The sequence below is a fragment of the Osmerus eperlanus genome, chromosome 9 (genome assembly GCF_963692335.1).
Source record: "Osmerus eperlanus chromosome 9, fOsmEpe2.1, whole genome shotgun sequence".
Lineage (NCBI taxonomy): Eukaryota > Metazoa > Chordata > Actinopteri > Osmeriformes > Osmeridae > Osmerus > Osmerus eperlanus.
Window position 1 is genome coordinate 7,379,131 of NC_085026.1, and position 27,983 is coordinate 7,407,113.

At 39.8% G+C, this 27,983-nt stretch overlaps 1 protein-coding gene across 1 annotated transcript in view; it reads left to right on the top strand.

Moving 5' to 3' along the window:
- The window catches only part of LOC134027138 (leucine-rich repeat and fibronectin type-III domain-containing protein 2-like), a 68,701-nt gene that overhangs the window by 6,004 nt on the left and 34,714 nt on the right, over positions 1-27,983 (top strand). The window contains exon 2 of the mRNA XM_062470307.1: positions 14,382-14,513. The gene's annotated coding sequence lies outside the window, so the exon portion shown is untranslated. The remainder of the gene's footprint in view (positions 1-14,381; positions 14,514-27,983) is intronic.

Sequence of the window (27,983 nt, forward strand, 5' to 3'; positions counted from 1 at the left end):
AAGCTGAGAGCTTATTTTCTGGGTCTTGGTCTCAGTTATTCAGTGTGATAAATGGTTGATGTGTCAATGCTGCCCAGAGTTGCCCATGGAAACACAAGTGTCTCAGTAGCCAGGCTTAAAATGTTAGCGGTGCTGCCCTAGCTTTGTTGCATACTGTATGATAAGTAATGGCTATGAGTAACGGTCAATGTTCAGTCATTTTATTGGCGGCCTCCCTTCACTGGCAAGCTACTCCTTAAGAGCTAAACTGGCTCCCTTAATGCAGCTCCAATGTTCCTATTACATTTTATTGTTATGATTACAGTCTAAGAGATGATTTAGAGAGGGTTCCTCGGTTGTCCCTTTAGGGAGACCATCGGATTCTTAATAGTCTGTCTGGTCTTTCATGGGGCTTACAGTGTATTTTACCTTCAAGACTGAAGAGCTCAAATTGTCCTGGTTGGCGGTCGCAGGTTGTTTCTGAGAATACGTTTCCACACAGTCTTGTGGTTTGATACTGAGCACAGCGCTCACTGACATTGTTCATGAATCCTGAATAAGAACTATCTACAGGGGTGGGTGCATACTCATGTGGACGCTGAACATTTGTTTACTGCTAAGATCAAGTCAATGAAATTGTAAGGCATCGTGATGATGATGAGAACAGTACCAGATCTTAATTATAGAACCATAACAGCTAGTGGCATGTTGCATGATGTGCTGCACCTGAGGCTGGTGCTATTGAATGTAAATTCACTGAAAATCAGCAGACATCCTTAAAATGAAATGCATGGGAAGGTGTTTTATAGTGGTGCATTTTAAAGCTAGGCAGTAGTTACAGTTTAGTCTTGATCAAAGACTTGACCACAGGGGCTTTTTTCATAACACAAGAGTTGAATGAACACTAATACCCCCAGTACTGTGATTTAATGGCTGTGCAAATGAAAAGCAGACTAATGAAACTTGGGCTACTTTGTAAAGAAATGATCACGCTCTAGAGCAGGGGCCTATTCAGAGCCTAGATCATGCTGCCTGTTTCAATCCTTCTGTCTATGAATAGGGAATGGTGTGGGTGCGTGGTAACACAAACGCCAATAAATGTAACTGTAATGCTCATATATTTATTGATGACCAAACAACTTCTTCAGCTAAACAAGGGAACTGTAAATGGTGCCAAAAAAAACTAAGTACCTAACCAAATACAATCTATAAGAAACAGATGGCTTCCGTTCCTCACCTAATGTTCGTGACCAAGGTGCGGCTATGTCATGGGAGTCAGGTGGCTGAGCGGTGAGGGAATCGGGCTGGTAATACGAAGGTTGCCAGTTTGATTCCCGGTCATGCCAACTGACGTTGTGTCCTTGGGCAAGGCACTTAATGAACTTAAGATGGACAGTAGAATAACAGTACTATAATCAGGCTTTGCCTGAGCCTTGGACAGACTTTCTAAGAACATACCTTATAAAGCCCTTATAAAGGAACGTGAAGAAAATAACTTCAAGCCAGCAGCCTGTTTAATTAAACACAGTGGGAGCAGCACAGGTGTGTTGGTTGTGCTTCAGTGCAAATGAAAATCAATTTAAACGTTTACTGCATATGGTTCTTTACTGCGTAAGGTAATTTCATTAAGTCTCTAATTATTTAGCAGACGATTGTAATTTAGGCTTATTTTCAGTGGGACCCTGCCTCCCCTTGGTTGCATTTGAATGATGTTAAAGTACAGAGAAATTGTTACCGTATTGTAATTCATGACATGTTGGAGAATTTAACCTTTAAGATACTTTAACAATTTGGAGTGGATTGCCGGACATTTTAATGAATCTCTTCAATCTACAGCTTTGTTGAATCGGACCTTCACATGTCAGTCAACCTACTTCCACCTTTTCTGAGGTTGTATTCCAAGGGTGTACGTGAGTGCTGTGTGAAACAGCTTGCTCACTCTGAGGGGAGCGAACATTGATTTTCCCAGGGATAACAAGCCTTGACCAACTTTGTGCATGCCCGAGCTTCCTTTCTTGGTCACCAATCCCAATCTCTTGACTTCCACGGAAAATTCTAAAGACCCTTGAGTGGTGTGAGAGAAAGTCAAGCGGGATTCGCACTGGATGAGTTGGAAAGTTAGTCTTAGTAGAATTTATTTTATTTCATTTAACCTTTATTTAACCAGGCAGAATCATTAAGAACAAATTCTTATTTTCAGTGATGGCCTGGCAAAAAGCAGAAGCTTTTTGAGGGAGAAGGGAAGGGGGCTATAAAACTTCTGAGCACTTCTATCTTATCTTGTATGAAGTATACTGGTCTATGATTAGACCTTTTGTTTTACTTAAATGTGGAGTACAGTTCCCCTTTCTTTCAAAGTTTTGAACTGCATCAGCAAAGCAGAAGACAGAGGCAGAAACAGACTTAGGATAACAGAAAGAGGAGCTGGAGGCCAAATTATGTCATTTGGAATGTTATTTAGTTATGTTCATCAACCAATCTGATAGGCATGCCTTGATTTGTTTCTCGTGCTATCAAACAATTTAAATACTCATCACAATTTAATGCATGATTGTCAGTAGTTAATCACATTTTACAATGTGCTCAATATTTAATATATATTAAATCAACACATTTCCTTCTAAAACTTGCCAAAGGATATCCCCTAGACCATTGTCTTCCACAATGATTATTGGCAATTATTATGAAGATTCAGCTGTCTACTTTAATTTGTGTTCGGAAGCTTGCTGTTAATTTACTTGTCCATTTGCCTCCTACACACAAGTACTGTAAGTGTGTTAAACAATACATTTTAACCTAACTTCTTTAATCTAAACTAACAGTTCACTTTGACAGCATTGTTTGTTTAATTTCTCAAATCAATCTGATATCTCCAAAGAGAAAGTCTCAAAAGTTGCCTAATGTAAGGAGTATTATGAATACCCATTGCTACTGTACCTCCTTTTACCACGTGATATTGTGTGATCCGTTGTGCTTTATGCAGTTATGCCATGCACATTGGGAAGAACAAAAAGTAATAGCATAAAGATGCTTCCAAATGAGGACAAAGAACACCTATACGCCATACACAGTGGAGGTGAAGAAAGGGGATAGGGCCAGGGGAAATTGGCGCTATTATAATTACCTGCAGGTTGCTTCTATTCCAAGTTGGGAGAGACTGAGAGAAAGTTGGAAACACCTTTCCTGGCCACCTGTTCAGGTGCCACATCCTGGAGGAAATAAGCCGACGTCTCCTGTTTCCTAGCAGCGGTGAGATCCCAGTGGTTTACTGGTGTTGTTGAGACACATCCTTTCCCACAACTCAAAGAAAATCCATCTGGCCAAGAAAACGAGCAAGGCATGGGTCACAATTACCTCCAGGGATGTACCTCCAATACTACTGTAGACTTTAGTTACAAACGCTTCCCAAAGAGCAGAGCAGTCAAAACAAAGTATTTCAAACTTAAGAAGCCTGTCCCAGTATTGCTTCTGTTAAATTTACAGTAACAACCTGCCATGAAGGCAACAGGCTGTACTCCAGAATCACTGATTAATGGACATTTTTCTCAACGGGCTGCGAGGGATTGTTTGGCACCATCAGGCGAGACTTTTATCTATCCACTTCCCCCGCTTGCTCAGATACCATGCTGGTGTCTACAGGGTTGATGCAACAGTCATAAATAAAACAATGACTTGTGGATTGGGAATACATTTATGAAAAAACAATAGGTCTGCTCTGCACTGTTGGTGATGGCAGCATGGTACAAGCCTCTAGTCATTATACATTAATGGGGCCCTAGGCTCTAAACCTGCTCCCATTCTTTGAAAGCATGTGTCTATTTTACTCTTTCATAAGCATTTGAAACTGTCTGGAGTCTGGTGTATTTTGTGGAAACTTGGACATAAGTGGGGGGTCTTTTTAAAGCTACAACCTACAGTACTGCCACTTTCTGACCTGATTCTGAATCAAAACTACTGCACTATATCCATAAATCAGGGTGCAGGAGGTTGAGGTGCCGATGCAGTATGCTCCATTTATATGAATTATACAGTCCTCAATGCATCTACATAGTGTGTTACAACATCTAACAATGCAGTGCAGTTGTATTGGTACAATCTTACACTCTTCATAAACGGAGTGACTAAGTTCAGTTGAGTTCTGGATTTTAATAAGTATTATCAATCTGCAGATTGGGAGAGAAAACCAGACCTCTGACAATATATGACAACACAACACCAGGCTTAGGTCTCAATCATGTCTCTCTCCCCTCTGAAGGTCGGAGGACCATCTTTTATAAGGCACAAGAATGTAAACATAGATAGTGACAATCAAGCAGTAATGACGTTTCAACAGTCTCAGAGAAAGAGATTCACAGCTCCCAGCCCAGGACCACTCTCAGACTAGAGAGATCATAGTTGGAGCTCTCCTTGTACTCATGACAAGGGACGTTTACCCAGTACTTTCTCCTGACCCCGAACATCTATTAACCCTGACACATAAACACAATCTACTCTTATTAATAGCAAGCTTACATGAGAACATACTAACTAGTATCCAATGACTAGTTATATTAATTAGTGAATAATGTAAGCACACAGGAAATCCCAATTTCTTCCACAGACCCCATCCTGCACCTCATATCATTTTGGAATATTTTCAATCCACAGTTTGTTGAAAGACAGAGAGCGCTGTGCAAAACCTAAATATAAATTAATGAAATTTCTGTGAGGTAAGTACATTGACATCAAAGCAACCATCAGGAAACTAATTTACACAACTTTGGGGAATTTTTTCACATCAAATGTCCCTCTTCTGTAGCTCAAGATCCAGCAGTTTGTCACATCGTCACCATTGTCAAGCTCTGTCTGTAATTGGTGATTTATTACATAACTTTGCTACTTGAATCACTTTGTTTTACAGTCAAGTATGGACTAGGGGTATATGACATTTGCATTTTATTGACTGTGAACTATGGAAGACTGTGTAGGTCATTACGATTGTTAGGGGCTCTTCTCCTAGCAAGCAGGTGTTGAATTGCATTTAAACCATTTTAGATTAATAAACGAAGTCTTAGAGAAACATGCTCTTTGAGAAACTGTGTTGTAAAATTCTCTCTTTTTTGTTGTTGTTCTGGGAGTACTTGTCACCACATATTATTCAGCAATGAGCTGAGGAACATGATGTTTATGATGTTCATGCTTATGTCTAAAATAGACTTAAAATTAAAATATCTTGACCTTAAAAGTCCTCACAATCTTTGTAGATTCCGTGGATGCTTTTTTTTCTAGAGGATACAATAGTTTGGCAAGAGCAGTCTAACAGACAGATCTAGTGCTGGTATCTACGAGGTGGGTGCAACAGTCACAAATCATACAAAGTCTGGCGGATTTGGTTAAAAGCTTGAATGTTTTGTCATTTCATATAAGGCTGTTCCATTCCACCTCTTGTAACCCTTTTCTGTGGATATATAACCAATGACAAATGGCATTACCTCTTTCCTGCTGTGGTGATTCTCATGAGATTGGACATGTGATTTAGGCCATAACCTCTTTCATGGGATTCAATATCATACTTTGTTAGAGTGCTGGTGCAGTACAGAAGCATTTCATGACTTGTGTCCTTGGGTTTGAGTCCACCCACGATGACACTACTGTGTGAAGAACACTGTTGATGCACTGATGACTTCATTCATATATATAGCTGCTACTTTGAGAAGTCTCTCCTATCTTTGTCTGTGTGGTCTCTAATTCAGGTTGCCACAAGCAATACAAGGCACACTTTTGTGTGCTGTATGTTTTAAGTACAGTATTGTGCATCAAAACTTATTGGATGTGGAGTTAACACTAACTTCCAAAAATCGAATCCCCAATTTGGACAAATGTGTTCAGCTGTCTTAAAACCCCACTGGCAGAATAAAAAATGGCCCAGCATTTCCAATACACAAAAGTTTGGTTGGTAAATTTCTTTACGGCAGATAAATGTGGACCCAGTGTGATGCTACTTTTTCATGCTTTAGCTATGTGTTTGAAACTACAGAGTTAGAAATGCAATTTTAAATCAAAAACGTTGTTTTCTCAGAAATACAGTAGTTTAAAAGCATTTATTCTTGCAGCATGTTTACAAGTGATGTTTATCTCAGATGACATCCATACTTTTCTCTCAATTAAATTTCTTTACAGTCAATGATAACCGAACTGTGCCTTTTTGATGTCATCAATTCCAAAAAAGAAAACTGTTAAAGAAACAGAGACTTGAAATATCATAGCAAAAATACACAACAGGGCATCTGGGTCATTTCCCATTACAAAAAGGGACTTTTATTATCAATCCCTTCTCAGAATTGAGCAACTCTTCATGTGTAGCTCTAGCCAAGCACATGTATCCATGGCCTTTGCAGTAACAAAGGGTCAATGATGGAGGGAATAGACTCCAGACACAATCTCAAAGAAAGGCAGGTTTGAATGGGAAAACTTAAATTGAGGGGGCAAGGGTTAAACAAACCATAACTTCTGCATGAGTTTACAGATACTGCTATGTTTGGAAAAGGTTACCTGAATTGATTTTGCATATGCTTTTAATAATGTTTTGTTGTTTAGTTCTGCCATAGTATTGACCCATATCCATATGTTGAGGGTTTGATTTACAAATATTATTGGTACAAGGCATCTTGTAAATCTTTCACCAAGAGCATGCCCGCTTATCAACATAATACACATAGCCTTCTGTATTTGTGTACTTTGTGCTTGCACTATGCAAATGTTGCAGATACTGTACACCCTGTAACTGTAGCATAGTGACATACTTTCGATAACAGAATTGGTCCAATGTTCCTAGGGTTGGTACAGAAAGAGCATCAGCAACACTCCAGATTGAAAACTCAAACTGTCAACTTTCCTTGTCTCTTCTTTTCATATAGCTATTGGTGTCAGAAACATGCCTACTGGTTCCATTAGAAGATTGCTTTTAAAGCTGATCTAGGTTTGTTATTAAATAGTTCAAATATGAGAAACAGTACATCCAAATCTAGTCTCTGGGTGGACTTTGAATGTAATGGGATGTCAAAAGACGTCTACGTCCAAATTCATAAAAATATATATTGTCAGACAGAGAAAACAAATTGTCAGATGACTGACACAGGCAAAATAACTTTTATTAAATGAATTAACTACATGTGTTATGTGCAAAATTCATGTGCTGAATGGATCAACATTGTTTCCTTATAGGCTATATCTTTGCAATAGATAATACCGTGCAAATTAAACACAAACAACTGTGCCAGAGGAATTATTAGTGCAGTAGCCTTGACAGGGTTCTTAGTGTTATATGTGTTACGGTATTCATGCTTCACTACATAAAGGCACTTGAGTGCAGACCCAGAGTGGAGAAGATCAACAACCATTATGACTTTTAGTAATCCACTCTCCTTGGCTTTGCAGTTGTAGTGGAAGTCACCTGAGCTTCTTAGACAGAGTGTAGTAGCCTTGTCAGACGACTGATGGCAGGTTGATAACAAAGGACAAAACCTGTGTTTTAGTGTTTGTGAGTGAGGGAGTGAGCGAGCGAGCGAGTGAGAGTCTGTGCAAGTCTGTTAAGACAGAGAGGTCTACAGGGTGAAAGCCTGTACACATTGGGCAAGTAAGTGTTGAGAACGAATTGGCTCCCAGTGATACAGACAGATATGCTCATTTTTCCAAACCCGACAAATCATATTTGTCACAACTAGTAGCACATCTTTACTCGTAAAGTCACACAAATGGAAAATGTAACTTTGATACAATACAGTCAATATGACAAAGTCTGACTATTGAAGCACTTTTTCGACAAAGACTTGTCTGCATAGTCTACTTGTTAAACTTGTTATCACTGCAAAGCACGGTGGCTTTATCGCACTGAAATGGAGTTCCGTAAGCGCCTTATTTGCTGCATATGGTTGCCGCACTGTAGTTCTCAACCGTGGAAGGGAATATCAGATTGCAATTGACTGCGTCTAGGCGGCTCAAAATCCCACTGTCGGCAAAAGTGGCTTTACGACGGTAAAAGAGGCTTTACTAGGGGTGGGTGAATAGGGATCATTTAATGAAACATTATAAGAGCACTCTACAGTCATTTAACAAATTGCTTCTCGTGCTGACGGGTATGGCTCTTTCGTGTCTTTGGGAGGCTGCTGTAGGGTAGCCTACCGACCAAAATCTGCAAAAAAAAAGAACATTGTTACTCCCTCAGTGCGTGGAAACGAATGTGTAGAAACAGAGGTGAGACTGCAGTGTAGTGAAGTGGGTTTTGGCTTGATCCGTTTTTGTGAATGGAAGAGTTTTAATGTGTATCCCACAGGAACAGAAAGTGACTAGACTGACTAGATTCGCAGATGGTTGACTAGCGAACGAGTAGCTGGCAGCATTTCAGCAATAGACTAAGTAGGTTACCCGGGTGCTTCCGAGGGAGGCCCCAGAAGGTGATGGTGGCATGACCTGTAGGGATTGAGTAGGACAGCATTTGTGTGGCATCATGAAGCAGATTTCCCCTCCATTACCTTTCTCCCTAAGCACTGTGCAGAGCTCTTATTGCCTGGGATTAGTGGCAGGGCAGAGTAAAGCCTTGAAGGCGTTTAATTAGCACGACTAGGCACCTCTTTTCTCACGTGGAGCCCCCCCCCTCTTTCTGTCTCTCTCTGCCTATCTCTCTCTCTCTCTCTCTCACACACACACACACACACACACACACACACACACACACACACACTAATATAAAGCTAATATAAAACAATTGTACAGTATGCTGTTTGGTTACCACTACATCAGAGTGTGTTAAGTGTGAAAAGAAAAGTTGATGAATGTGTATGTGTGGTTGCTTCTGTGTGCATGTGGGAATAGTGGTTCTAGTTGCTCTGTTAGACCCTCAGGAGCTGAGGACAGTGAAGTGATAGCGGGCCTCCTGTTTATGGGCAAACAGATTAACACAACATTGTGGGTCTCCTCACTAAAGTTCTATTGACTTCTACGTATAGGCCTAATCAATGTAATATGTACTGTATTTAGTGTTCTTTATAGCAGTTATAACAACCCTGGCTTAGTATTTGAAAGCAACATACATGTTAATAGTATAATCCAGTACATCACTGGACCTGGTATTCCACTGTATCTTGTGAATTGAGCATATGAGTTTTTACTAATTGTGTGTATTGCAAGTTGTTTGATGTTAGCGAGTCATTAGCTGGCATTTTGTCAAGCGAGTTAAGGTATATAGACATAGGTGTTTGCTATGTCTGTTCTATACCTTTTAACCTCAACAAAAGTTATTCTCTTCATTTGTGAGCCATTTCAGACCAACTCCATCCATAGAGTAGATTTTTTTTATTGCATACAATGAGTTATCATTTCAGTCAAGATCAATTAGATTTCCATTAGAGTATTTTACGCGCACAAGCCTGTGCTTGCAGGTGCACAAGCATCGCTGGCATGAGTTATTCCAGAACCTTTGACCTCCCCCTGAATCGGAGAGGCAAAACATTGCTCGTTGTTTACATCTCTCCCCCATTCAGTATGCGTCCGCCGTGCAGTTGTATACCTCGCTCTGTGTTTTTCTGCTCTGGGCCGTGACACGGAGGTGACGGGGGACGTGATATTGTCTCGGCTCTGACAGTTCGTCACATTGTGCGAATGACTGGTAGTGCACCAGCTTGTCATCTTCTAGTCACAGCCGCGACGCCCGCTGTGTTATTCATGCGGCTGATGGAAATGTTCAATTCAATAGTGGGATGCTGAAGGCCCTGACGACGGTATCTTTGTGGAAGAGGAGAGAGTGAACACCAAACAGGATGCGTTTAGAAAGAATATGCTGTCGAAATACAGCAGTGTGTTACAAATATTCTACGATTCATATATCGAGACCATGTGAAATGGATTAGGGTTTTTATGACGTAAGGAAAGGAACATAATATATAATTAGGCCCTGTAGTTGTGCTAATAACAGAATTCTAGTGGACATGAAATAAACATGCCTCTGGGCCCATTGTAGCTGATAAACAATTCATGATATAGTATTAAGTGTGTTTCTTGCACATGCTGTCCTTTGATCTAATTTGATTTATACCATTCCTCAGCGCACACACAGTCACATACACACACCCATACACTCTTGGACATGCACACGCACACACAGACCAGTCTGTTGCATGCTTGAAATCATCTAAATCTGGGGATAGGCAATGAGTACTATCACTGACAAGCATGGCACAAAAATCACATTAAACTCTGCGTCATCGGCAAAGGTCCTTAACCAAGTGCGAGAGGGGTGTGGACATGTGTCTGAAGATGAGAGATCATTAAAGTTCCCTAGCATTCAAACACTGTACCTTGAGTACGGTGCACCTTTGAGCTGGAGCAGGTCTGACGGGGAGGTAAGCAGCATTAATGCATAAGCGGGTGTATACATTACCCATAATCCCTTTTGAGACAAGCAGTCCCAGTCTGAGCATTGGCGCTGGGCCTGTTCATGTGACGTAATCTGACGGGTTGTGACGTGTGGGACAGATCCAGCATTGCCTTCACTCACCTGGACTTGATGTGTTAGTTGGTAGGGATGCTGTAGATAGTTGAAGATGTTGGTGACTGTTCTGGCACTCTCTCTCTCTCTCTCTCTCTCTCTCTCTCTCTCTCTCTCTCTCTCTAACGCTCACTCACTCACTCACTCTTTTTTAAAGTTTAAGATTTGTCAGTTTTGCTTCTTCTGTTTGGCGGACTGTCCTTCTCTCTCAGTCAGTCTGAAACTGTGTCTAGCACATATATTGTCTAGCCCATATATATATATATAGTATTTGCCTCTCTCTCTCTCTCTCTCTCTCTCTCTCTCTCTCTCTCTCTCTCTCTCTCTCTCTCTCTCTCTCTCTCTCTCTCTCTCTCTCTCTCTCTCTCTCTCTCTCTCTCTCTCTAACTCTCTCTCTCAGTCTGTCTCACTACCTTTCTATGGTCTCCTTCTGTGGATTTAGTCTCTTATGTGTCGCATTAGTTCATAGAAAAGGTGAGGGGGGGCATCCTCAACGACCTCATGACATTAACATACACACACAGTTATTCTCAATGTATCCCAGACAATCCCGAGAGACAACGTAAACTCATTGTCTCATCCCTTAGTGTTGACTCTGATTGAACATTTAAATTAGGCAGTCGCCAGTAGCAGTAGAAGAGTTAGACTACAGTGTCTCCCCAATGCATCCCTTAGGGTAGCATTGGAGAGTGTATGTGGGGTGCCCTAAGGGATAACTAGCATAGCCCTGACTCGCAGACAGATCCTCGGTCAGCACAGTCATGCTAGATTCACACCATACATTGCTAATAGAGGCCATGCTATCACTTTGAATAGGGTAGGGAAAGGCACTCAAGTAAATGAGGCAGGAGTAAGTCACGCAATGGCCCATAAAACATGCAAGTAAAGATATGGACATGACTGGATTTTTTCATTTGTCGGTGCGTGTTGGTGAGAGTTTTGAATATACAGTGTGTGAATGACCAAGTATTATGGAAGGCTGGGTGGACAAGATGCATTTTTAATCTCAACCACACAAAAGAAGGCAAGGGTTGTCTATGAGTCTATGGTGTCATTTTCCATGGCATACTCTCAAAGGATGGTTGGGAGAAGAGTCTTAGTTCCCATTAACTGGCTGCATTTCAGTGGTTTTGTGCTTTAAAACTCACAGGTTTGGCAAGCTGGTTGCACAGAAATGTACTGTCATGGTGTAAGCAAAAACAACAGCCCTGTGAAGTAGGTCATTCTGACGGTGCACAGTAGGGGTTGCATTATTCTTCCATACACTAAACTTGCTAAACAGGCAAAAAATTCTAAAGTTGCTCCTACATTTGGAAAGTGTACATGTTAGCATTTCTCCAAATACCAAAGTCGTTTTTTATGTTGCAAAAACTCCTTTTTGTAGCAGTCATTTTTCAATGATGGTTATGATTAGGCAGTTAACTTATATGGTTATAGTTAGGAATTAAACTTGTTAAATTAGGGTTAGGTTTCTCCACAATAAAGCAGTAACACAATGAGCTGTACTGGGAGCAAACTCTGCACCTTAGGATTACAAGCACAGTGCTATACTAACAAGCATACGTGTTAACAGCAGGATAATGATCCTTATATGACATACAATATCATGTATTCCGATCCAAATATTCAACCTGCGTTTTGACCATACACTATGACAACATGCCATGGACTGCTGTTCTATTGCCATTTCATGTCTGCATTAGAACTAACAAGTCGGCGCATGCTAGTGCAGTGCCCATCAATAAAGGTCTTTGTCATCAACCGCTCAACTTCACAACCTCATACTCAACACTGTACGTCCTTGGGTCTTAAGCAATACACTTGAATTTCCACTTCATACAGTACCCATTCTCAAGATAAGGGAGCCATAGACAGACACACACGCACAGTGATTAATGCATTTATAGTTAGATTTCCTCTCCCACATTCAAACTAGGAACGTTTTTTAGGTGAGAAAAGAGGCACAATTGCATCTCTCTTTGTATGGTGCGCATACAAAGAAATGAGAATACAATTTTCCACACTCCTCCACAGTGTGAAAAAAAAAGACTATTTGTAAGATTCTTCTTTGTTATATCCAGACAGTTTCATCAAAGCCTTTCATATGCTTACCCAGTCTTTGAAAAATACAATCTCTAAACATGCACCACACAGTCATTGATTTATTACTTTGTCAATAACTGCTGATTATTATGCTCATTAATAAAACCTAAACACTCCCAACTTTCTTGTTAACCTTTTTTTCAGTAGAAGCTCCAGGGTACTTTGGCGAAACCAAGGGCTCCAGACTTTATCTTAACCATTCAGGGAATGGTTTTACACATTAATTTATGTTCTGATGAAATATAATCAAGTATTTTATTTTAAATATTTTTAAACAGATCTGAGAGTTTTGCTTTGGCACCAATATTGGTGGTAGAGCTGGTGATATATTCTTTGATCATTTACCAAGATTATTGCACACTGTGTGTTCACGTCTCAAAGGATCAATTTTGTATTCAGTCTCAATGTCGTGGTTGCCTTTAGACTGCATTTTACAATGTATTTAGTCGACGATTTTCTCCAAATCAATAGCAAACAGTGCATATAGAAAATACAACAGAAGATCAAGGACAAGAATTGTATAGTTCTACAGACGTTTGGTGGTCAGAGTCAAGGAATAGCCTGTATGTACTGGCACTTTACAAAGTAACCACATCTCAGCTACCAGGCAGGGTGAACAAAAAAGTATACTACAGTAATACCATTACATCTAACACATTTTTAAATAGAGTGCAACAACAACATCTTGATTACAGACGCTTTTAGGGTACTTACTTTTTTTAATACTTAATTTGTGCATGGAGTACAAAAAACTGTACTACAGTGCAATAATAACATCTCACATTGTACTTTTTAAGTACAGTAGTGCATAGTACACTGCAGCAAAAACAACATATCCTAAGTGCAACATCAAACACCCATGGGTGCGGTCTCTTGCCAGATGGTGTAACAACAATATCTCAAACTATGGCTCTATTAATCCTAAGAGCTAACAGCTCGCCTATGAAAAACATCTTCGTACAGTAAATAAAAATAGAGGCAGGAGCCAATAAGAAAGTCTGACATGAAAGCCCTTTCGTTTGATGGATCACACATCAGAGATGGCGATTGTCGCAGCTGCACAATAAAATGGATCATGCTGGCTGTTCAAAAAACAAACCGTGAGAACGTTTCAGTTTTTACCACAGGGCACCTATAGGCGAATGCATCTTGAAAGTGTGAGAATAGAAGAATAAAAGACGTGCACCATATTTGAAGAAATCTGACTTCAGGGACTGTGACAGCAGCTGCATCATCACCCCCCCCCCTCCCCCATCCCCTGTCAAATAATAACGTTGAGGTCCCGAAAGGAGGTTCGCGGAGGAAGTGTCATGAATGATAAAATTCCACATGAAGAGATATGGATGGAAGTGTCATGTGATTACTAATGCACCACTTGAGTTGATCACCCGGCTAACTGATATGCACATCAGGCACCTGACCTGACAATGTGTTGTTGAGATGGTCCGTTGTTATTGTGAGAAAAAATGGCACCCCATTTTTACTCTGATCCACATTCCACATCCACATGAGCTAACAGCTTCATTTTGTCTTTTCAAATAAATGACCAGTATTTTCTATTTTAATTGCGAAGTATTTCAACCTACTTTTCATTAGTTGATAATGTATTACAAATGTGTGGCTAATTCTAACCCTTAACAGTTATTTTAGAATAACAGACATGTACTGTAAACACGTCTTTTCTCTACCGTATACAGAAATGTTACGTAAGACAAAAAATGTTGAGGCTCACCAATGCAATTTCTCATAAACCTTCGTGTCTCTTGCCATCTCGCAGGTGAAAGAGTGAATCAATGAGGTGGAATAGTGCTTCTTCACCGCACGGGGAGACAAGTCACCTTGCAGCACTCATTCGAGGGAGGAGAAAGAGAAACTTCTGATTGTTTGTTGCTAGCAGGAAGACAGCAAGGTCAGTACACACCAAACAAAGAAAAAGAAGACTAATCCCTTTGCAATTGTGTGAAGTATATAGATTGCTGGGAAGCTTTGTGATGTGTTATCTGTTTTAAAGGAATATAAGGGCTATCATAGCCCAATTTTGCTGAGTCAGGATCCAGTAAATGGATTAATGTGATAGATTGTCAAAGTCAGAGGGAATTAGATTCTATGAGTGAAGCACTTCACGTTTATTGTACCAGAGATATCGTGCTCTCTGAGAGTGATAAGAACAAGAGCTTGCTGCGATTTAAACCAGAGGGATCATACAACTTTGTGCCTATCTGGTGAAGTGTGCTTGAAAAAGTTGGTCTTCCTTACTTCCCTCCCTCCCTCCCTCCCACCTTCCTTCCTTCATTCTTTCCACCCTAGCTTTCTTCCTAGCTTGGTTCCTTTCAAAGTTCCTTTCTTTTCTACTACCTTTCTCCCTTGCCTTTTTCTACCAAACTTTCTTCATACTGAATGGTCAGACAACGAGAGCAATACGTCATATCTCATGAAGGAAAGGATGCCCTCTCCAAGACAGCATGCTCAGATCACTTTCTGTTTCAACAGTCTTGGCAAATTTGAGTTCACACACAGTGGGAAGTATTTGGAATTTAATTGCTTCCCCACAGATTGTTGCCATACTGAGAAAGTAGGTTAATTGCATAAGAAGAGAAAGCCACTTGTGACCTTGATTGAGCACTTGCCAAACTATGTTGCTGCAGTCTAGAGTCTGCCGTTAATACTGATTTAGCAGGATATAACTGCCAGAATACTGTTAAATTACTTGGCCAAATGTGTGATTCAGGCGTTTTTTACTTTTACAGCTCTTTGCTGTACAAGGCTATCAGCTTGCATATTGGTGAATGACTCACTATTCATCAATTTCTCATGGGACTTGGGAATGTCATTGCCTGCAGAACTGACTGCATATTCCACATATCTCAGTATCATCAGCCCCCAAGTTACACAGTGGATTTTGAAAGAAATAGATAATGAAATACAATCCAGCAGATAGCACAGCTGCCACATATGGTTCAGCCATTGACTTTAAATTGCATATGTGGATTTTATTTCATGTTAACATTTTAATGCAGATTCTACTGGATTAAAACAAATTCAGTATCTTGCATTTTGGATCATGCCCTAAAGCCAGGACCAAAAACAAGTTTTTCTTTTATTTATTTCAAAAACCTTTGTCTCAGACTTTTTGTCTCTGGTGGTATCTATAAATTGTAGCTCACAGAATAAATTATTTCTGGAGATTAGGTCAGAGCCAAGACATTTCCCTCAGGACAGACACATGGCCCAGCCTTTGCACAGAATATTTCATCAAATTATATTGTTCGCTGAAGAATAATGACACCTGTTTTAGAGACTGAAATTCCTGGGGCAAAGGGGAGGACAGGCTGACTGTAAATCATCTCTTCCAAAGCCAAGAAACAGCATGACAGTTTTATGTAGCTAAGAAAAATCAAACAACAAAATAATATAAAGATATGAAATAAACAAAATAATATGTTCTATATATTTAGGTTGGAAAACAGCTGCAAGTGTTTTTTTTGCAGTTTTTTGTTGTTGTGTTTTTTTCCACTTCTGGTCCAGATGTCTGTGTTGTGTTATTTGCTATGGTTGGTTTTACAAACAAGAAGCTTCCATTCATTATCTCAGATAAAAGAAAGTGGATTCATTTAATATGCTGGTGTTGGATTTTTCAATCATTATAATCCACCAAAACAAACATCCCTCTGTAAAGTACAGCACTGTTTTTAACTTAATTTTGATCAGTGTGTTGCTGACACTTGTTTTAGACCTAAATACACTTGGCAGGTTTACATAAGCAAAGGATGTGTATCAAGTGAGTATTCTAGAGCTGAATCACAACTCCCACATTCTGGCTGTCAAGGAGAAAGCTAATTGGATGTATGATAATATCAATGGAAGCAGTGATACAGCCATGAGGTTCAAAAAGATTTAGCCTAGTAAATAATAGAGATGTTCATCCTGGCTTGCACATATTTGCCTTTTCTTCATGTTCCCAGTGAAGAATCTGACTGCAATATCCCTAAACTAAAGACATTGTTTTTTGTTAAATGCAGCTACAGTTTTACCGAAAGCATAAACGTGCAGTAACCATGAAAGGAAATCCATACCGAGAGTAAAAAATAGTATGCATTTAAAACATTAACAGGGGCATGTTTACATTATGTTGAACGTGAATTAAGGTGAAAACACAGAACAGTCAACAAACTGTGCACCAAACCTCTGCTCCTGAGAACATCTGTGACACCTACTTAAAAAATTCAGTAAGGAAAAGTGAGAGGGGTGTGAGGGTAGTCACTGAGGTTGTAAAATGTGTGTGAATGTCGAGGTGGGGGGGGGGGTGGGGGGGTGTCCTATCAATGTTAGCCAGTGTCCAACTACCCCTGAACAACACAGGTGGCTGGTTGTTCATGAAATTGTTTCAACCTGTCACTGCCATAGATTCAGAGTAACAGTGGCCCCCGGGGAAACAGGAACGAGAGCGGGATCTTGAACAACTACCCATCCTGCCAAAGGATTCAGTTGTTAAGCTACACGTGTTCGATGTGAGGTCCCAGACCTCAAGGAAGTTGGCCCCCCACTCAACGCAAAATGTCGGCAAAATAGTCTCAATCATGTGTGCTCCGTTTGTGCTGGTTCCCCAGGGATCCCCGCCTGACACACTCCGAACACCTGCTACACATGTGTTTGCAGGAACCACCATTGGCTGACAAAGGGGTTGTTTCATGTACTTGCATCATTAGAGTTACTGGATCCGCACCAATGCTTTTGACAAAACATATGGCCCAAGTACATGCAGGTGGTTGGTGAGATACAGATTAAGAATCAGACACATCTTTCATGCCAAGGACCAAGATTTTGTATCCCTGTTCATTCAAAAGCTATTTTACTCACAGGCAAGGTTCCTAAAATGTTTAATGAGAGAAGGTCATTCATTTAGTTCAATTAACAATTTATTGTGCAATCTCAATTTTGATTTGCTTCTTGTTTGCATTGTGTTCTAAATACAATTCCCAGCTTTGTAAATGTGTAAAACTTATATTTTTGCACAAGGCCGCTTCTGCTAGTGCTCTGTGGTCTTACATTCATGTTCAGATGGTGAGTCCTAGCATTTGGCAGCAATTGGAGCAGATAAAAAAGGGTAGGGTTATGTGAAAACTTCATTTAAACCCAGGCAAAGGGTATGTTTAAATATTCCAGTTAAGTAAGTCATGTAAAAATCGCTTTTACAATTATCAAGAAACTTATGATTTTCTTTCTTAAGAATTCCAAAAACCTTTATATATCCTTGTGTAAACTCCTGAAAAGCTCACCTGGAAAAAAATCGTCAAGCTATTGTACAGGGCTAATAAGAGAGGCAAATTTGTTAGGCGGTGACACAATTTTGATGACACCCAAGTACAAAAATCATTGCCAAAGGGAGCTTATAATTGTAAATTCTCAGAGTGGGTCACAGAGGAAATCATCCGTGCCCTGGAGTGGCTGACTCGTATCAGAAGTATGAAAGGAGAGAAAAGCAGGTCCCAGAGGTCAGGGTATTTTACCCAACAATAAAGTTCTCACTTTGTGGCCTATTCTTATTATGTCTCTAAATGTCCACTTTAATAACCAAGTCCCAAAATCCCTAGAAAGCTAGGAAATCCAGATTTTAGTGTCCGGGCAACATTCAATTCAAATAAACAAGCGGGTGACTCTGTGGGGTTTTGTGTCAGTTGGCAACATCACTGTCATATTACGCACATCCAATCATCCTCACTGAAAAAAATACTGTTTGTTTTCCTTTAACACCCCAGACTCCACCCAAGCCCCCACCCCTTGGTTTACTTCTGCTATTCTGTCAGGGGAATTATTAGTTGTAGCTCTCTGCTACAACTAATACAATGACAAGACCGTCTCAGTTGGGTTTCTCATTTTCAGAGTTGGGCAGAGAGCTGTCGCAAATAATAACCACACTGATGATGTAAACACTCAATACAATCATGTTAAATAACACCTGTCTGAATGACACTACATGGCCAAAAGGATATGGCTGACATCTGCTCAAAATATGGACCGCTACTTTTTGAAGATCTCTTTCCAAAATCATGGTCATTAATACAGAGTGACATATAACTGCATCCGATATTCTGGAAAGGATTCTCAACAGGTATTGGAACACTGAGCTTATTTGTTTCATTTCAGCCAAGTGGGCATTTTGGGTTTAGGCACTGTAGGCATGGCTTGTATTCCAAAGGTGTTTGATGAGGTTTAGGATCCGTACCGGCTTGTCAAGTTCCTACCTACAATACATGTATGTATGGTTCTAGCTTTGTATTGGGGTACTACATGGGGGTACTGCCTCACATACTTTTGGTCAAACTGATAACTCGAACATGGAAAAACTCATATTTTCCTTACATTTGCTCTAGATTAACAATTTAGATATAAAAATAAAACAAATATGAATAGGGTTTCTATTAACCTGCAATCACCTTACAAAATATGTGACAACACAACACACAGGTGCATTAATTTCCACTGCAGTGAAGAGATGGAGTGTCTCAATGTAATTTAAGAATAACATTCTCTTGACCTCAGAAATTAATGTCAAAGATGGATCTTTGCTGTGACAGATGTCCACACTACAGATGCATTGCATCATGATTGTATTTTCTCTGCCTTAATCATGCAAAACTGTAGCTGTAGGTGACCTCTACTTTCATCTTAGAAATGTGATGAGTCATTTTGTGATTCATAATCATTAAGCAGTTATTTTGTAAGAAAATTAGACTGCTTTATTGTAAGCACTGAAAGCAATAAATAGGGATTTTTTTCCACCTGTACATATTATTTAGCAGAATCATGTTATGTACATGATACTGGTATGACTTGGTAGTTGCTACCAGAAAATGGAAACTTACATAATTTTAGATGTTTAATACATTATCATGGTGTGTAATGTATTGCAATAACTGTATTTTCATGTAAATGTAATTTGATATGCACATTGTTGAGTGAGCCATGACTGCTATGACTTAAGAAAGGTTACCACTCATCCTACAATTTAGTTGTTAGCTGAACATAACCGTGTTATTAAAACAACTACCTGCACACTGTGGCAACCCAATCCTATTGGTAGACATCTGTCATATATGAAAGTGCATGTATGAGTGAATTGCCTTTTTCCAATGAAGGTATCAAAGAAAATAGTCACAGAGATATAGTCATGGTTTATTGATCAAAGGAACTGCCTTCTTCTCTCTAATCAGCCAATGGATTTAGCCTGCCAGACAAAACCTAAAGTATATCACAGGCATGAATAAAGAGCAACTTCTCTTTTTGTTTTGGAGGACTTCCAACATGCAGTTGCTAAATATAGCCAACCTTGTTTATTGGAGATACCTCCTGGAATTATTTTCTATTTTTTTTTGCATCTTCATGTATTGTGGTGCTTTGTCATTTGTCAATTTGTCATCCTATGTAGACGGTTCTGTACATGGTTGTCATAGGCAGCATCAAAATCAAATCAAGGACAGTCAGACTTTGGCGGAGTGGATGATCTAAGGGAAGCGCAGGGAACAATAAAGATATAATCCCCCTGAAAGATAGACATACAGACAGCATGGGGGAGAAGGGGATGGTGGAGGGCGGCAGCAGCACTGATCACACAGCAACCGGGGGTGAGTGTGTGCGTTTCTGCGCGGCTTTTTAATGCCGCCTTATTGGACGTGGCCCAATGGGCTTGTGCTAGCTAACACAGGTGTAGTAATGAGCGGATGACGCGTGCTGCCCGAGTGCCCTGCATGAACTCGCGTCGCTCATTAGCCATAAGAGAGCACTGTTATGATCAACTAATGTTCTGCCTGTATAACATAGTGAAAACATATAGTAATACTTTTGCCATGCAATGGCAACCAAAACGCACCATGAGCAAGATTATGGTCCCAGCTTTCAAATGGCTAACACTTTGGGCACACCTCAGGAGTGTTAAAGTAGATTCCGCAGAGTTTTAGTAGAATATCAGGGGTGCATTTAAAAGGTATTTCTGATCAGGCAGTACGACAATAGTCAAGAATCCACTGCTTCCTTTGTGGAGCGCTGTGTTCATTCATAATGCATGGCACTTGGATATTACAAAGGAGACACAGCTGGGATAAAAGCAACTTGATGGTAAGCTAGATGAGCAACCAAGGACATTTCACACACAGCAAAGGTAAATATAGACCATTTAGCCCAAATGCTGTTTGTGAATCCCCTTATCATGTCATTATCAGAAAAGCATGTGGACAAGTTATGTCAAAATATTTATTAGCATAAAACAATAATAAGACAATATTCAAATGAATGTAATTGCCCCCCTGTGGATGCATCAGAAGAGATTGTGGTGCCACAGAATGGAGGCTCGCAGTGGCAGCTCTGTTTGTGCTGGCTGGACCCAAGAGGCCTTGTGTGTGACATGCAGATCTGGCCGTGGCGGTTTGAGTGAATGCTCTGAATGCTTGGGGGGCCGTCCATACCCATAGGGTGCCCCAAATTAGGGAACCTTTTGTTTAACTGTTACTATTTTTGACTAATATAAATGTTTTACTATTATTTCAAAAAAGCCCACAACAACATAACTACACAACTACAACCTAACGACATTAGATTCCTGGATTTCCTTCCGCACCCCCACTCTGCCTATCTCTTAGTTAGACTTGCCTGATTGTGGGGGATGACAGAAGAGGAGGAATAACCTACAACCTCATTTTGAGAAATACACATTTTTTGTACATTGTCGTATGAACCATTCACTGTCTGCCTTAAGAAACCAGGGACACATTTATATTGACATTTTTGTCTACTTAGCCAGCATTAGCCCTGAAATCAATGTAAAATGCTTTTTCCTTTTCAATTCCTTTTTGTAATTATTAGATTGGCTTTTGCATTTTCATTTTTCATTAGTAGTATAGCAAACAGCATGCATCGTGTGAGATCATTGTGTGCTCATTGAAGACTTGCTTTGTGCATGAATGCTAAGTACAATTAGTCTTGATATTTGTGCTTACAATGTCAACCAACCATAACGTGGAGTTGCTATTATTGGCTGGGTGACATCAGCAGCAGCCTTTAATTACAATCTAATACCCAATTGTCACATTGGCTCCTTTCTTCAGATGCACTTTGGAAATATTTGAATCCCTCTCCTGCTAATTCTGGGTCCCTTATCTATACATTCTGCACCTTAACACCTTCCTTATGTCTGCACAGGTTTATTTCCTATCACATTTGGTGCAATTCCTTATATATATTGTATTTATAATATTTTTTATGTCCATCTTAGCCTCATGAATTTAGGTGGTCTTAATCTGTGCAGAGTTACTCCTTTTCACATAACTTCTTTTTGTACCCACTGGGCCATAGGGACCAGCCAAATTAGTAAATGATGCAATCATTCCACTCCCACCAACTTCCAGATTATTTGCATAAAATACAAAATTATTTTAATTGTGCAAGCTTTGGAAAACAGCGATAGACTACACACACCAGAGTGGTAGCTGGTACCCCAGAGCATTAGCTGGTACCCAGGAGCCTTTGCAGTTCCTTGTTCTCAGCCCATATGTTCAACAGCATCTGTACAAAGAGAAGTCTTGGTGTGCCATGCACAGAGCTCAACAAAGACAGCATAATTGCCATGCTGTAGGCATGGCAATTTAGCAAACCCGCCTCAAAGCTTTAATTGTTTCTCTTCAATTATGTACCTGTCGCTTGCATTCCAGTCTACTGGCTCAGATTCCTGTGAAGGTGTTCCAGCCCAAGTGCCAAAGGAATGTGCTGAGGCTTCCCCTGTGAATACGCCCTGACAGGGGCCTTTTTTCTTTCTTGCGTCCATTTTATGCTCTGTGGTCCATTTGTAGGTGCACAAGCATAGCCATGTTTGCAGGCATGCACAATATATGTTTGTGGGTCTGCAAAGGTTCATGGGGTATCACACAGGATGCCTTAGCAAGAGACAAGGATTCATTGGATATTGGTTTATCCAGGGAAGACTTACCAATATATCTATTTTATCTATTTTTTTATGCATAGTGTTATGCATGTTAATGTCATGAGCTTAGCTACAACCCATTGTCAATGAACGCTGCATATAAACTTTGGCACTCTGTAAAACATAAAGTGAAATTAATGATGCAAACAGGATTGATGAAAATGTGCATTGTTTAGTATTTATAAAAGAATGTGTCTTTGGAAAGCTCCACAAATCAGAACATTGCAAACTGAGGTAGAAAAGTTGCCAAACTTAATTTGGCACACTGCTTCTGTAGCAGTAGCCAACTTCATCATGACTACATGGGCCACTGCCATAAGGACTTTACCCGGAGAGTCTGCCAACCTAGTGAAGATTGAAATAGGTTTTCTACTCAGCCCAAATCAGACTACAGATCCTAGAAATACATGGCTCGGTGGGCTATCAGTTTCTGTCCGGTACAAGAATCTTATCTGTTCAAAACCTTAAGTTAGAGCATGGTTGACTTTGGTGTTTTGGATGTACGTGAATGTTTGTACATATTTTTTGACGATGGAGAATATGATAATAAGAATTATATTATTTATTTGGTATGTTTTATTTTTGCAAATCTAAAGAAATGAAGATTATCTAGTGGGAGATCTACAATATTTATCTACAGTAAATGTATCTAGAGTATCAAATACTAATCAAACCTACAATAGAGGTAGAGGCTATTTTTACTTTTTTTGACCAACTGTAGCTGTGTGATTTTGCCTAAAACAATCACGTTTTTTGTTTAGTTTTAAGTTGAACTATTTTAGGATCAATAGATCAGTTTTAAAAACAAACTATCTGCTCAGAACTTATTTGCTCCCAGCTGTGTATTCTCATCTTTAGTTCTTGAGCATTTAGTTTCAACACTTTTCTACTTAGACTTGAAACTCTGAGGCACATAACTATTGTAGCTTTACAATGACCAAGCTCATAGAAAACTCACACAGAGTGGCCTTTTGAAAATGTCATCCTTTGTTAAGTCAAGGCCCGCCTTTCCCGTACAGGTGAACAATGCCATTGGTACAGTCATACCACATACATGTACTTTTTATTTTACTATGGGCCAAGCTAGCACCCTTGATTCTACTCTTGTTTCAGTACTTGTGCATACAGTATGTGCAAACACAATTTCATTATGCATTACACACAGCTTTTCCTGTAAAATCAAATAAATAAAGTGCTGGCTGCTATATACACAGTTCCTATATTAGTTTCTATAAATATATGATATCTCTCTATAAAAAGTATAGTACTTAACCGAGGATTGTTAAGCATGACTTTCGTTGAATGCATTTCCTAAAAATTTCTGATACCTTATTGAGAAGTCCAACATCTGGGCTTTTATTTCAAGGCAGCATCCTTCTAGTTTGGATTCAGGAATTTGTGACAGTAAACACATTTTTTGTGGCATTTTTGCCTTTACCATTTATTGCTGACAGAGATTGTGTGTTTGGAGAGGGCAGGAAATGAAGGAAAGAAAGAGAGGTGGGGGATGATGCAGTAATGGACTTGGGCCTGATTTGAACCCAAGCCGCTGCAGTGAGGCCTCAACCAACAGGGTGCACACATTAGTCCGGTGAACCGGTGTTTTGGATATCAGATTAGGATTAATAATTTAATTTAACGTTTATAGTGGGCTTTATTTTAGGATTGGCACTCCCTACTATTTCCTTACTATTTCCCCTCCCTTGTTATCCCGACTTCAGACTAAGATAATGTTAATAATCTTTCCCATTTTTCCCATCATCATGATTTCCCCAAGACAAACTAGAGAACAATAAGGTGTGGATTTTTTTCTCTCTACAAGATCCCATTATGGTGCTTCAGTGGGATTAGTGTGAAATGTCAAGACTTTCCACATGCAAATGTGCACATTTTATGGGACTGCAGGGCTCAGCTTCCACAGTAAATTACATGACTTAATAATATTCTTTGCATGCTAGTGAGTCTATAAATACACTGCCTAATTTCTCATATGTATTATTTCTAAGTGTTCAATGTGCTCACTGCACCACTCCTCTTTTTCTCTCTCCTACTGTCTCTCTTCAAACATCTCACGTAGGCACATGCTCCTTCTCTAGCAATGTCACGTCACATGGTATCGGCCTGCTCTTTATTCCACAAATTTGTGCACTCAGTCACTTTCCCAGTCTCCCAATGTTCACACATACACACACAAGCTCACACCAAACACACACACACACACATACATACCAACCCACCTTCATACCACTCTCGTGTTAGCAATTCCCTATTTCCTGTCATGTAAATGAATGAATTCAAACCTGGGCATTCCTGTAATCAAGCTCCCTTATCCTGGGGCAGGTTTGAGCCAGACTGGTGTATCGTACCAGAAAAAAACATCAGGTTACTCTGTTGTAAAATATGAATAATGTATCAGTGTCCACTTAACCAATGGAATAGCTTTGAGTACTGGTAAACAGTTCACAGCTAATCATGGCACCCAACCACAGTGTGACCTCCCCTGTGGTCAACTGACTATGCTGTGAAAACAGCCATTCGCACAAAACTCCCTGGGTACATTATCATGGTGTGATGGGAAATCAGCACTTTTGCAGATGTGCATATGTGTGTTTATGTTTGTGTGTAAGAGATAAAGAGGGAGAGAGAGTCTTGAAATTTTGGTTCAATCTGATACTTCAATGATGTAACATCATTTATCATTGTGTACGCATATTTTAAGAAAACTTTGTTATAGTGTGAAATTGTGCGAACTCGGTTAGGTTTAGTATATCATGTCGCCATGAAATAAGGGCAACATGGGGCCTAAATAGTCAAGGATAGGTTTCCTGTAGTGACAGAAAACACTCTTTCCGGTAATACGTTAAACAAAAAAACTAAAAGAGGTTAGGACTTTAGTTATCCTTTAATCCTAAAACAGAATCACCCAACACCTAAAATGACTAAACAGAACATCACCAAACTGGGCAAAGTGCAAATTCTGCATGCTTGTCCAAGTATTTGTGAGTGTGCAGTGATGAAGAAAGTGTTTTGTCCGTCTCTTCATAAACAGAGTGACTAAGTTCAGTTGAGTTCTGGATTTTAATATGTATTTATCAATCTGCAGTTTGGGAGAGAAAACCAGACCTCTGACAATAAATGACAACACAACACCAGGCTTAGGTCTCAATCATGTCTCTCTCCGCTCTGAAAGCCGGAGGACCATCTTTTATAAGGCACAAGAATGTAAACATAGATAGTGACAGTCAGGCAGTAATGACGTTACAACAGTCTAAGAGAAAGAGATTCACTGCTCCCAACACATGACAACTCTCAGACTAGAGTGTTCATAGTTGGAGCTCTCCTTGTAGTCAGGACAAGGGACGTTTAGCCAGTACTTTCTCCTGACCCCGAACATCTATTAACCTGACACATATACACAATATACTCTTATTAATAGCAAGCTTACATGAGAACGTAATAACTAGTATCCAATGACAAGTTCTATTGATTAGTGAATAATGTAAGCACACAGGAAATCCCAATTTCTTCCACAGTAGTACTTCTAAAAACATTGGATCTACTGAGCGATGCTAATGTTTGTGAATGACATAGTGTTGTACATCCACAAGTTAGGCTTTTTTATATTTTGCTCACACATAACGATCCCAGAAGGGCATTGCTTTCATGCTTCCATACACCATACTGTCTGAGTGAAGCTTTTGCTTAGATCTGTCTCGACACCATAAGGTGACTGATGGGAGTGGGCCCCCTTTGAAGACGTCATCCATTTGCATTCAAAGGGACGCATTTGGGCCAACTGCCCAGCACTCGGATCAAAACTTCACCAACAGCAGGGCGAAAGGACGTGAGTGGCATCCTCACAACCCATAAGTCTTTGAGAAACCTAATTTGCACCCACGATACCACATGCAAATCCCTGCTGATTTAATGTCATAGGATACTCAGCAACCTGTCGTGTCATTATGGCAGTTGTGTTTGCATAAAAAGAAGGGTCTGTTTGAGATAGACACTTACCTACACTTTGAGGATTGTCAGTCACATAATACATCCTGAATCGGAACAGTGCAAGGACAAGTGAAAGACAAAATCCAAGTCAACAAAAACTGACGTCTAGTAACTTACTGATTCCAAGCGTACCCCAAATATGAAGAGTACAGTAGTGAACCTCAACAAAGTCAGAACAAGGACTCGTACAATCCCCCCCAAAACTCAAAAAAACAATAACTAATATGTTTAATGGATGTTTTACTGATTCCATGTCTATTGTACATGTATATTCAATTGGGCTGAATACATTTTGGTACGTTCAGTATTTATTTTCTGTATTCAGTGTATAAAATAACTTAGACTTTTTCTCAAGTACAGTGATGTTTACTTTAGTTTACTGAGTAGGTGTAGGACCCATTGACACCAGAATAGGTGATAAAATGTAGCGACACATTGCATGAGGCGAATAAATTTTGTTGACATCCACTTGTGTTTGTCATATGCCAAGTGCCATGTCTATATTGTAGAGCTTGACTTTTTAACCGTTTGAACTAGTTGAACTTTTTGAGGCATTATTCTTTTTTTCCCCTGGACAATGCCAAGCCTTCATCAAGGCACCATGCTGATTGTGGGCATAAACTTAAATGGGTAGAAAGAGAATACTGCTTGGAGGCCAAGGAATCTCTTTAGCTGTATTATGTACAGATCAAAATAGAGGTGTACTTGGCATTGAATACAGAGACAAACGAAGCGGTCCAGAAATCTCTGAAGCTTAGGTACACCCAACATTGCCGAAAGGAGATCTTTAGTAGAATGCATGAGAATTCTGATGGCTTTTGAATGATGCCATGATGATGATTGTTTTGCTCTGTCGTCCGTGCGTTGCTATGTATTAATTTATAACATGTGATTTTACATATAATAACTATTAAGGCTACATGTAAAACTTTGCATGCTATTTGATGATTTTGTTGAGGCATGACATTAAGTGATTGTACTAAGCATTGCACTTCTTTAACAAATGTGCCTGTTTTTTAGGCTCACAAATCATATTTGAAAATCATACATTCAAATGTAATCACAATAGCAACACACAACAGTCCGCCTTACCGCATACACAACATTGGCGACCGGAATATCCAGAAATGCACTGTCATGTTGATTCAGACAGTTGTCACTCACTCAAGTCTTCAGCCTCTGTTTCTCGGCCAGTATGATAGGCTGCCATTTATTTCTCTGCTCTGACTTCTGTAATAGATTTGCCTTTCCTGAATTATACATACTGTGGTCGACAGAGTGGAGGAATGAAGTTCACGTGAACCCTAACCCTAACTAACCCTGCTGCTTCTGCCTAGTCTTCTTGACACTGTAATGTTTAATGGCAAACTAAATTATATCTTAAATCATAAATTCCTATGCAAG